This window comes from Rattus norvegicus, chromosome 1 (genome assembly GCF_021556685.1).
Source record: "Rattus norvegicus strain SHRSP/BbbUtx chromosome 1, alternate assembly SHRSP_T2T, whole genome shotgun sequence".
Classification (NCBI taxonomy): domain Eukaryota; kingdom Metazoa; phylum Chordata; class Mammalia; order Rodentia; family Muridae; genus Rattus; species Rattus norvegicus.
In genome coordinates this window covers 235,005,001-235,015,226 of record NC_141534.1, presented here as the reverse complement: position 1 = coordinate 235,015,226, position 10,226 = coordinate 235,005,001, and the positions used below count along the sequence as shown (strand labels likewise).

Here is a 10,226-nt window from a genome sequence, read left to right as displayed (position 1 = left end):
CTTTAAAAAAAAGAAAGGGAAAAGACAAGAGGGAGGGAGGAAGAAAGGACAGGAGGGAGAAAGGAGAAGAAAGGGGGGCTGAGGGAGGAAGAGAAAGTGATAAGAAGAAATGGAAAAGAGTAAAGGAAGATTAAACAAAAAAATAAAACAAAAAAAACCAAGGAAAGTAGACATGAGATTTCAAGAGTTGGCCAATCTTAAGAGTGAACCTAAAATTAGAGAACACAGGATCCTCGGGGTAAATTTGCCCTCAAGCTATACAAAACACGGAAGCCCCTTTGTCTGTTTAGAAGTTTCAGTTCCATGAAAAGAAGGCAAAGGCTCTACTGTCCAATGCCAATGGCTATAATCCCTTTTCTCTGGTTCCTATGTGTTTGTCTCCTTGGCAGTAGCCTACACAGTGGATAAACTACCCATAGTTGACAATAACATAGAACATCCAAGTTCAATCCTCACAATACCTGGCAGTTTCTAGTCTCTTCCTTTTAGAAATTAGATGCTCAGACGAAGTGGGAGGACACTGCTGTAGGAGTTTGTCAAATTACTGAGGACCAAGTTACCTACTACATGAGTAAAGCCTTCTAGCACCCTGCAGCTGCCTGGTGAACTAAGCCGAGGGAGTTTCCAGTAAATCGGCAGTGTTCGGGGCTACTCTGTTTCGGTGTGGTTTGTCCTGAAGCGGTAACTAACTGAACTAGTTGTCTACAGCAATAGTTACTTATTTGTTATGAACCTATGGTTTGGGTGCCTGGTCTGTTGATCTGGACCAAGCCTGACTAAGCTCACCGGGACTTGCTTGTTCCTCTGAAAACAAAGGAGTGCTGACCAGCCAAGGTGACCCCCACTGTGATGACTCAGCTCTTGCTGGACAGGGTCTTTGTCTAGCAGCAGGCTTGGTCTCCTGGGAATGGCAGAATTCCAAGGGCTGATACAGAAATGCACAGTTTTCAAGACTACTGTTATATCACGAGTGTACTTACTCCATTGGCCAAAGTAGATCACGTGGTAGATCCCAGGAGGAAAGGCCCTGGATAGGGGGAAACTATCACTTGGGAACTGTTATCGTTGTTCTTGTTGTTATTATATCTGTTATAAGAAAAACCCACCTCCTCTGTAAGGACAGTATTAAATAATTTTAAGACTTCCAATTATTTTCTGTTTTTAAAATAGGCTTCAAGATTTTTCTGGCCAAGTCACTATTGCTAGTGGCATTGATGATCTTTTATTTCCAATAGAGGATGACTCTTCTGAATGCCCACTGACAGAAGTAGAATCAGGAAGGGTTTTTTTTTTTTTCCATACATGGAACTAACAGTGAAGTATGAAGGTTCTTATGGAATTTCTTAGAGTCCAGTTTCACCACGTTGGCTCTCTAAATGTCCTGTACGCTTTGGGACTTCACTACAGAAGCCCAAGGCTGTTTGCCTTGGTGATTACAAAAAGCAGTCTAGGTACTAATGGAGAAAGCAGCTGTGTGGAGGAGGCACAGGATTGGGGTGTGTGAGCACAATGCCTCAGACCGCTTTTGATCCACTGCGGGGTCTTTAGATTTGGCTTTGCCTGTTTTCATATCCCCTACGGCATCGCCTCTCCAGGAGGCAAATCCACTTCCCACTCCTTGAATTTCAGAGTGGAGGTCTGAGACACACGACAGGGAGACTGATTCCCCACTTCCAGATTCCAGCTTGTCCGAGGCTCAGGCTCACAGCGGTGTGATGCTGCCCCCTATACAGTGATTCACAGCAGTTGGTTGCTAGGTTCTTTGATCTTTGATCTGCTGCTCTTTCTCTTCTGTCCCCTCCACTGGCCAGGTCTTGAACTCTGTTAAGTCAGTATTGCTGTTACTTTTTGTTCAAGGACTAAGAGTAAGAAAAACTGTGTTACTTGTGAGTTACCGGATGTCTCTGAGTTAAGGTTTTCTCATTTGAAAAGCGTGCTAGCTGGACCACACACATGCTCTTACTCTGTGCTTTAATAAGTTCAGGATGCCAGGACCCAAGTCCTAAGTTAGTGATGCCCTATATCGCTGGTAGCGGTCATACACACCAGGAAGAACACTGGAGATATATAGTCCATAAAAATACACATCTATTTGACTTGTCAGCTTTACTTCAATAACACTTAAGAACAATGCATTTTTATTATAAAGGAATTTTTATGCTTCATTCCAGGCTGACACTAAACCGCGACAAACTCACTCGAGTTGGGGGTGGGGGTGGGGTTGTTAAAAGATTTCAAAACTGCCTGCAGGTGCACTTTGCAGAGAGCCTCGAGGTAGTGTCCTCAAGCAAGGGTCATTAAATGCTGGTCTTCCCGGGACAGAACGCAAGATGTTTTTCCCACAGTGTTTTGTTTTGCTTTGTTTGGGAAGGGGAAAGTGGAAGGAAGTGATGAAGCTGAAATATACCACTTGCTTCGACCCAATTTAATTTTAGCGTTCAGAACAGCGCAACCCCAAACGGATCTTTAGATCTAGTTCCTAGCCTCTTCGCAGCTAAACTAACCTAGGTGAGATTCCAAGTGGCTCCAGCAGGCGCGCTCCACTGCAGTTTATTTGCGCGGGACCCCTCACTAGCCTACCCCTACCTGTTGGATAGATCTTCCTTCTTGAGTGCACCTGATATCCTTAGAAAGGAGACAAGTGTGGTCTCAGAACCTTTGCGCGTCCCTTCCTCGTAAAGGGGAGTGGGGGAGGGCTCTGCTTGCTTAAGTGCTGGTTCTTCAAGGAAGAGGAGTCCTCTGGCATAGACTTACTGGTGGCCTGGGGCAGGGGTACGCCCTACCCCAACACAGTCCGCCCCACTGAGACTCTGAGAAGCACCTAGAAGCTCTGGAGCTTTAGAAGATCCTGTTAATTCCAATGAGCCGCTTCACCCTGCTCTGGGTCCTGGCTGCGGGCAGCGGCCCGGACGCACAATCTCCCACGCACTGACTCAATCGTTAGGTCCTACTGCGGGCCGCTCGGCTGCTGCAAACCGGTCTGGCTTCCTTGCAGGGCGTGCGGGACAGAGCAGGGGGTGGAGAGAAAAGGGGAAGAGCCTGGGCGGCCGGCGGGCGGGGCCTGCAGCCTCCGGGAGTCGAGGCCGCCGTGCAGCCTGCTCGCTGCCCGCCCCGCTCGGACTCCGGCACGCCGTGCGGGGGCCCGAGGCTGCGGGGTGCCACCACTCCTCGGCCTCCATCCCGGATCTCGCCTCGCCGCGCTGCCGGGGGCTGCCTGGTCCTAGTGGTCCGCTTGCCGTTCTGCCGGCCAGAGGAGCGGCGGGAAGGGGAACGCGGGGACACGCACACCGGCCGCGGCGCGCGCGCATTGCACACTCGCAGCCGCGCGTCCCCGTCACCGCGCGTCCGAGCCCAGTGTGGCCCCGCGGCAGAGCCCGGCACCTGCCCGCCCCCCTTCCCCGGCCGCTGCCCCAGCTCCGCCCCGCCTGCAGCAGCCACCCGGGAACCCACGACATCCCGACAACTTGCCCGCGGTGGCGCAACTGGTCTCGGCCGCCAAGGCTCCAGCACGCCGGCCGGAGGAGGTAAGTTTCCTGCGCGTCCCCGGCAACCCTGCCTACACCCTCTCTGCCGCCGCGCCTGAGGCTCTGTGGCTCTGTGGCTCTGTTGGGACCTGACCTGCTCTCCACCCTGCCACTTTGCCTGTCTGAGTTGTGCTGGGGGTGACATGGAGGGGGCGCCCGTGGTCGTCAAACCAAGACCTTCGCTCCTTCGGGGGCCACAGCTGCGCAGTCCCCGTGGGCACCGACCAGCTCGCTACCCTGATCCCTAGGGCCGCAGTGACACCGGGTGATCCCTCCTGCTCACTTAGGCAGAGACCCCTCCCTTCTTTCTGGGGAACCTGCTAAGTTCGGTTGCTGCAAGAGAGGTCTCCAGTCTTTCTCCCCTGCTACTAACAGCAGCGAACTTGTTAGGCGCCCCTGGGTTGTCCAGAGGGGCTTCCGCGAGTCGGTGTTCTAGTGGTTTCTGGCTCTGGCGCCGGGTGGAACAGGTGAAATACAGTTCCAGCCTGAAAATAGGCACCGACTTTTACAGTCCCCTGTCTCCACTGGTCTGTCAATGTGGCGCTTCAACATCTGGAGTGGGAGGGGGTGGGGGCGGGGGCGGGGGCGGGGGGGGGGATGGGGATAGTGCTGGAGTTGGATTTGCCACTCTGGTGCCAGGAGTCATCAGAACCGAAGACAACAAATGTCTGCTTATCTCTCATCTATGCAGATGAGAATGTTCTCATTTCTTACCCCCACCCTCTCAAGCCGGCTGTTTGCGGTGCACAGCATGCTTGGATAGAAACCTGTACCAGAGAAGTTGTTTGGGTAGGTCAGTGAATTTTTTTCTTCGTGTCTACTGAAATTAGGGCTTTCTACAGGATCTGCTATTTATTGTGATGCTATGTAAAGAAAGCACATGCTGACTCGCAAGTAACTGCCCTCCCCCCAACCGATGCTGCCCCTTAATGACATTCTCAGCCTGGTAGAGGTCCCCCTGTAAAATGAATGATCCATAAGGACTGAGACCTGTTTAATTTGATCTAAGAAGTAGTCAGGAGCTGTTCTCTTGAACTTATCTGTAGAGGGCCCCTTTTGCCTCTCTTCTGGGAGACTTCCCTCATGTTGTGTGCAGAGGCTGTAGTGTTTTTGCAGTTGTTGGAGTAGATCAAAGTCCAAGGATTGGTTTTCCTTAGACTCCAGTGTGATGGAAATGAGGTTCACAGAAGCTTCTGTCAGAGGGCTACACGCTGAAAAGAATTCCCAGAAAAAAAAAAGAGTCTTACCCAACCAAGTTCAAGGTTGAGCCTTAAGTGTCCTGTGTGATCTCTGAGCTGAAGGAAATGGTCGGCTCTGTGTACCGAGGTGGAGATCCCTGAGGACCGATGGGAAGTGCAGCCATCCTTGGCTGTGTACAGTGCTTACAGATAAAGCCACATTGCATTTTTGTCCAAACTAAGAAAACTGGAGGGACTGAAAGAATTACCTACCACCTAACTCGTGCATCAGTATCTTGCAATTTTTAAATGCTTTCCCGTATTCTCATCTTATTTTGACCATTTCTGAGGAAGGCATGGTAAAGATGCTGGTCATACGTTTACAGGGGGGTGTTTACAGGGTTCTGGGGTTTATCACAGTGACAAGTGGTCTTTAGAGGCAAAGCCAGGCTTGCTGTTCCTCACTCAGAGCCAGCTCTGTACTTTCGAAGTCCTCTTTTCTTTGAGGACCAAACTTGTCTTCTCCTCATGGTGGTCAGTCCGGCCTCCTTGTGATTTGCTGCTCACATTTTGCAGATGTGGGGAAACGCAGGGTCAGGCCATCAGGAGAGTTTTGCATCACTTCTCCTCTGAGTGGAGGGCCCAAGAGGGAGAGAGTTCATCTAATCGCCTGACAGTTTGTTGCTTTGTGTTTTCTGTCATTGTCCCACTTCTGATTAGATGAGGTCATTCTGTTCAGCGCGCTGGTTGGTGAACTGGGCTTTAGCTTCGACACAGCCTTTGTGCCAGTTCACACACCACCTCCAAGCCTCAAATCTTCCCCATAGGAAACAACAACAAAAAAGGGCACCGACGGAATTGTGTTTCTTCTGCCAGCTTTAGCATCCTGTGGTGTCTAGCAATGTGGTATTGCTTCCTTTAGGAGAAAACCGTCTTCTCTGTATCAGCCAAGGGGGTTAGCTAATTATTGATTCCAGCTTCAGTTTCCTTTTTCTGACTTCGACAGTTTCCACGGTGTACAACTTGATGGAGGGAAAGCAGACTGCAGGTGTGCTCGAGTAACGCCGAGGTGTGCAGTGCTTCTCTTTGAAGTTTTCAGGTTAAAGTTCTCTCAGATAAGAGTTGGGATTGTTGGGGCTGGGGATTTAGCTCAGTGGTAGAGCGCTTACGTAGGAAGCGCAAGGCCCTGGGTTCGGTCCCCAGCTCCGAAAAAAAAGAACCAAAAAAAAAAAAAAAGAGTTGGGATTGTTAGTGCACGTTTTTTTTTAAAGTGTTGTGTTTTTCGTATAGTAAATAACCCCCTCCCCACGACTGTTAAAGTAATGAATTATGAACTCATTTATAAGGACAGCATGCTATTATAAAATAGACAGCTCCGCGCGTTTAAGTCCCCAGCACAGGAGGCGATTTCCCTGTGAGAGGTGAGTTGCGCCTTCTGAAGTGCAGGTCCAGGTGCCCACTGTTGATCACCCATGTTGTTTCCTGAGTTCATCATGGTAAACAGTTGTCTCTTCCTCATGCCCTTCCACCTCTCATCAGTAATGTATAGATGGCTAAAGGATACATCCCTGTGGCATTGTAGGAAAGAGCAGGTCTAGAGTCCGAGAAGCCAACCATCACTAGCTTTTACTCAGGGGTGCTGAGGTACACTTAACACTGCCTCGTGGTTTTTGGAAGAGGAACCTAATTAGTGAAACCAACCTACTTTCTGTTCCCTTTAAAAACTCTCTTCTCTTTCCACTCCTCCCTATACACAGAAACGTGTTTTACTTTGGTTTGTTTTACGTGTGGGAGAACGAGACAACACAAACAGCGGTTCTTGTGTACTGCTAATGGATCTTGCTGTCCACGAGGGGTTGGGATACATTTCCTTCTGATGCCATTAATAACTTGTCTAGAGATGCGCCATTTACAGGTAAGAGAGCTGAAGAGTTGGGAGGCAAACAGACTGGCTCATGGTCACACGGATACTGGTCCAAGGCCAGAGCTAACGGAGGTTTGTTTTCAAAGTTGTTGCAGTACTTACAGTGAGGGTGCGGTTTTGACTTTTAGGAACTGTAGAGGTTTGCCGGAAACTTGTTTGCCAGTAATTTTGGGAGCAGGTATATTTTTATTTCCCTATTTGTGTTTGTAAATATTATTGTCTGACTTGGTGCCGTCACAGAGAGGATAAGTGCCCGTTCTCATCTGTGTGCTGTCGTTCTCTTGACTAAAATGCATCAGCAGATTCATAATTAATACTTTGTTCCAGGCCTTGAAGAAAAAGGACTTGTTTGAATAAGAACAAATGCAGGATGATTTTGTTCTGGTAAATAAAGGCAGACACTAAAGGTGGCCTCATCACCCAGCCAGGAAAAGCATAAATATGCATACATTTAATTTGCATTTGCTTGTACTCCTGTTAAAATGTAATTCAAAGCAGAAAAATTGTGTGTGTGTGTTCTCTGAAACATATCTCTAATTGTTCTCTGAAAAATATCAAGTCCTAAATGTGTTAGTTGATTAAAAAACAAAAACCAAAACAAAACATTTCCCTTTGAATGCATTGACTGGAGTTGGAGGGGTCCTTTAATTCCTTAGAAGCTGCCCAGTACATGTAGCTCACCACAGCCTTCCCTTCAAGTCTTATCTTCGATACTGGAGGTGTTTCTGCTAAAAGCCAGAGAGCGGAGCAAGGGGTCTACCATCTTACTAATTTTTCAATGTTTGTTTTGTTTCTTTACAAATCAACCTCAAGTTTATTTTTAAACATAGCTGGCTGCCGTTGATAAGGGTTTTTCTTTTTTCTTTTTTTTTTTTTGTTTTTTGCTTTTTTGTTTCATCCATGCCCTACTGAAAATAAACCAATAGGCTGGCCTTGGTTTTGTACAATTTATTCTCCATGTTATCATCTTGTGCATGGCTTCATCAGAACGTACCAAGATGATGATCTCTCGGGAAAAATGCATGCCATTCTCTGCAAACTAGGTTACTTTGACTTGGAGCCCAGCCACTGGGAGGAAGCCAGCCACGTGAAGTGTGTGTTCTCCCTACTGCTTGTTTCCGTATGATTTATGGGACTGAGAGGAGAAGCAGTGTGCTTGGGGGAGTGTTGGCACAATGGGCCACCTGTAAGTCCTTGAGAGTCCTGTCTCTAATCTATTTTAGAAAATCAACTGTAAAATTGCAATGAAACTGAAAGTGCGGCACGTTTGGCATGTTTAACATTGTTCCCACCCTAGAAATGGGTATAAAGTCATTCCCCAAAGCCTCAGGAGAGGATTCTAATTGCCCATGCTGGGAGCCTGGGGGGATATAATTACCTCTGGGTGAGAGTAAGGTTTGGAGACAGGACTGTACAAAGTTCATGTTTTGGAAAAAAAATAGGGGATATTTAAGCTACATCCAGTAACGCTGACTGATGAGTTTGAAGGACAGGATAGAGACATAGCTAGTCATAGAAAGGTGTTTGCTTCGTTTCACAAGAGATACAATGGCTTGAACCTGCTGCATGATGGGTTTTTCTTTCTTTCCTCTTTTTTCTCCTGATTCTAAGTTTCTCTGTGTAGCCCTGGCTGTCCTGGAACTCACTCTGTAGACCAGGCTGACGTCGGATCTGCCTGCCTCTGCCTCCCAAGTGCTGGGATTTAACACATACACCACCAGTGCCTCACAATTTATCTTAAGTTTATGGGCATTGTCATTTTGCCTGTATGTATGTGATTGTGTTGGGTCCTCTGGAACTAGAGTTACAGACTGTTGTGAGCTGCCGTCTGGGTGCTGGGATTTGAACCCTGGGTCCTCTGGAAGAACAGCCAGTGCTCCTAACAGCTGAGCTTTCTCTCCAGCCCATGTGATGGGTTTCTAATGCTTAAATCATACCTTTTGTCATTGTTATTGTTAAAGCTATATGCAGCATGGTGCGCTCGCCATCATGTGGTCTATCTGAGTGAGTAGGAAGTATGTTGCAGGTGTTAGGCAAATATTTGTCATGGAAAAGGTTAGGCTGGTTTGTTTATATTTATATTCTTGGAACTTAAGGCTATTACAGATGGTGAGAAACTTTAAACTGTGCCAGTCACCTTCAAATTAATGTTTAAAATCTTTGAATGTTTCTTAATCATTTCAGTGGTTCCATTCTTTCCTAAGCCATTTTAGGAATATCAACCAAATGGATGGAAAGCAGATCCAGTATGTTCCTGCGGTCCTTTATCACTAGAAACAGTATTTACTCAATAGGCATCAGCTTTTTAATGTAGTTTTATTTTCAAAGTATTTAGAAAAACTAACGTGTTTAAGAATACTATTTAGTTACTGCTCTTCTTTAGCAAGAAGATTAATCTAAATAAAATTTCTATTCACTGGTGCTGGGAGGAAGGACCTGAGTCCAAGTCTGTCACTCACATTACAAAGCCGAGCATGGCTGTGTGTGTTTGTGATCCCAGTGATGGAGAGGCAGAGTCGGGTAGATCTCTGAGCTCACAGGCAAGCTAGCCCAGCCTGTGGGTAAGACCTAGGTTTGAATGAAGGAACATATGTCAAAACTAAGGCAGGTGACTACTGAGAACAGCACCCAGAGTTGACCTCTGACTGCCAAGTGTGTGCACACATATGCACAAACATACATGTGTACCCACACATATGAACATACATACAACTGATTTTTATATTAAATTATCTGATGTGTGTGTGTTTGTGTATATATATATATATCTGTTATGTATGTATCTGTGTGAAATACTTGGTAGACGTTTTTTTAAAGCACTGGATACCATAATAGTGAGTTTGGGTTAAGGTTCTGAGAGGAGAGGGAGCTTTAAGCTTCTCTAAGTTAATCCTCTGATGATCCAACCTCTTGTATGTCACAATGTGATATTTACACACTTGTTTTTCTGTTACATATCATTTGACCCAGGATTATACATTCCTTGGAGACATACATCATGACTCTTTAGCACTGTTAATCTAGTGGCTGCCTCATGATAGGTGCTCAGTAAATGCTTAAACCAGTCAGTCCTATCTATTCTGTGAAGGTGAATGGATAACTCTGCCCTTACATCACTGGGGCTTACGTCATTCGTTGTAGAGCTTAAATGTTATCAATGCCAACTGCACTGGGATAGCGATAATCCCCCACACGGACACTGTCCCTTGGGCTGAGGGAGTGAAGGAAAAGGGAGAAAGAGCGAACTGAGTGCCAGGAGAGCTTCACTTTGTTTCCTGCTCTCCCCACATTTGCCACACCTCATTGGCCAGACTCTGTGCCAACGTAAACCCTTTCATGTGTATGTTGTTCTCGGCAGTCATTTCATCACAGCAGCAGCAGCAGCAGCAGCAGCAGCAGTAGCAGCAGCAGCAGCAGCAGCAACAAAAGACAACTGATAACTCAGACAAAAGGACAGCAGACAGCGATGAGCTGAAATCATTAAGCACATGCCAAAACCATTCAAAATGGTTAAGACATTTGGGTGACACTGCCTGACTGGCAAACAGGTCCACCTCTGAAGGAAGAGACTTGGTGATACTATGCAAAGGATACAGTTAG

At 47.0% G+C, this 10,226-nt stretch overlaps 1 protein-coding gene across 2 annotated transcripts in view; it reads left to right on the top strand.

Moving 5' to 3' along the window:
• The first annotated feature begins 3,052 nt into the window (after positions 1 to 3,052).
• Positions 3,053 to 10,226, top strand: part of Pip5k1b (phosphatidylinositol-4-phosphate 5-kinase type 1 beta) — a 283,946-nt gene continuing 276,772 nt past the window's right edge. Inside the window, exon 1 of one of the 2 annotated variants that reach the window (XM_087564143.1) lies at positions 3,053 to 3,524. The gene's annotated coding sequence lies outside the window, so the exon portion shown is untranslated. The remainder of the gene's footprint in view (positions 3,525 to 10,226) is intronic. The other variant, NM_001012743.1, reaches the window with a different exon arrangement.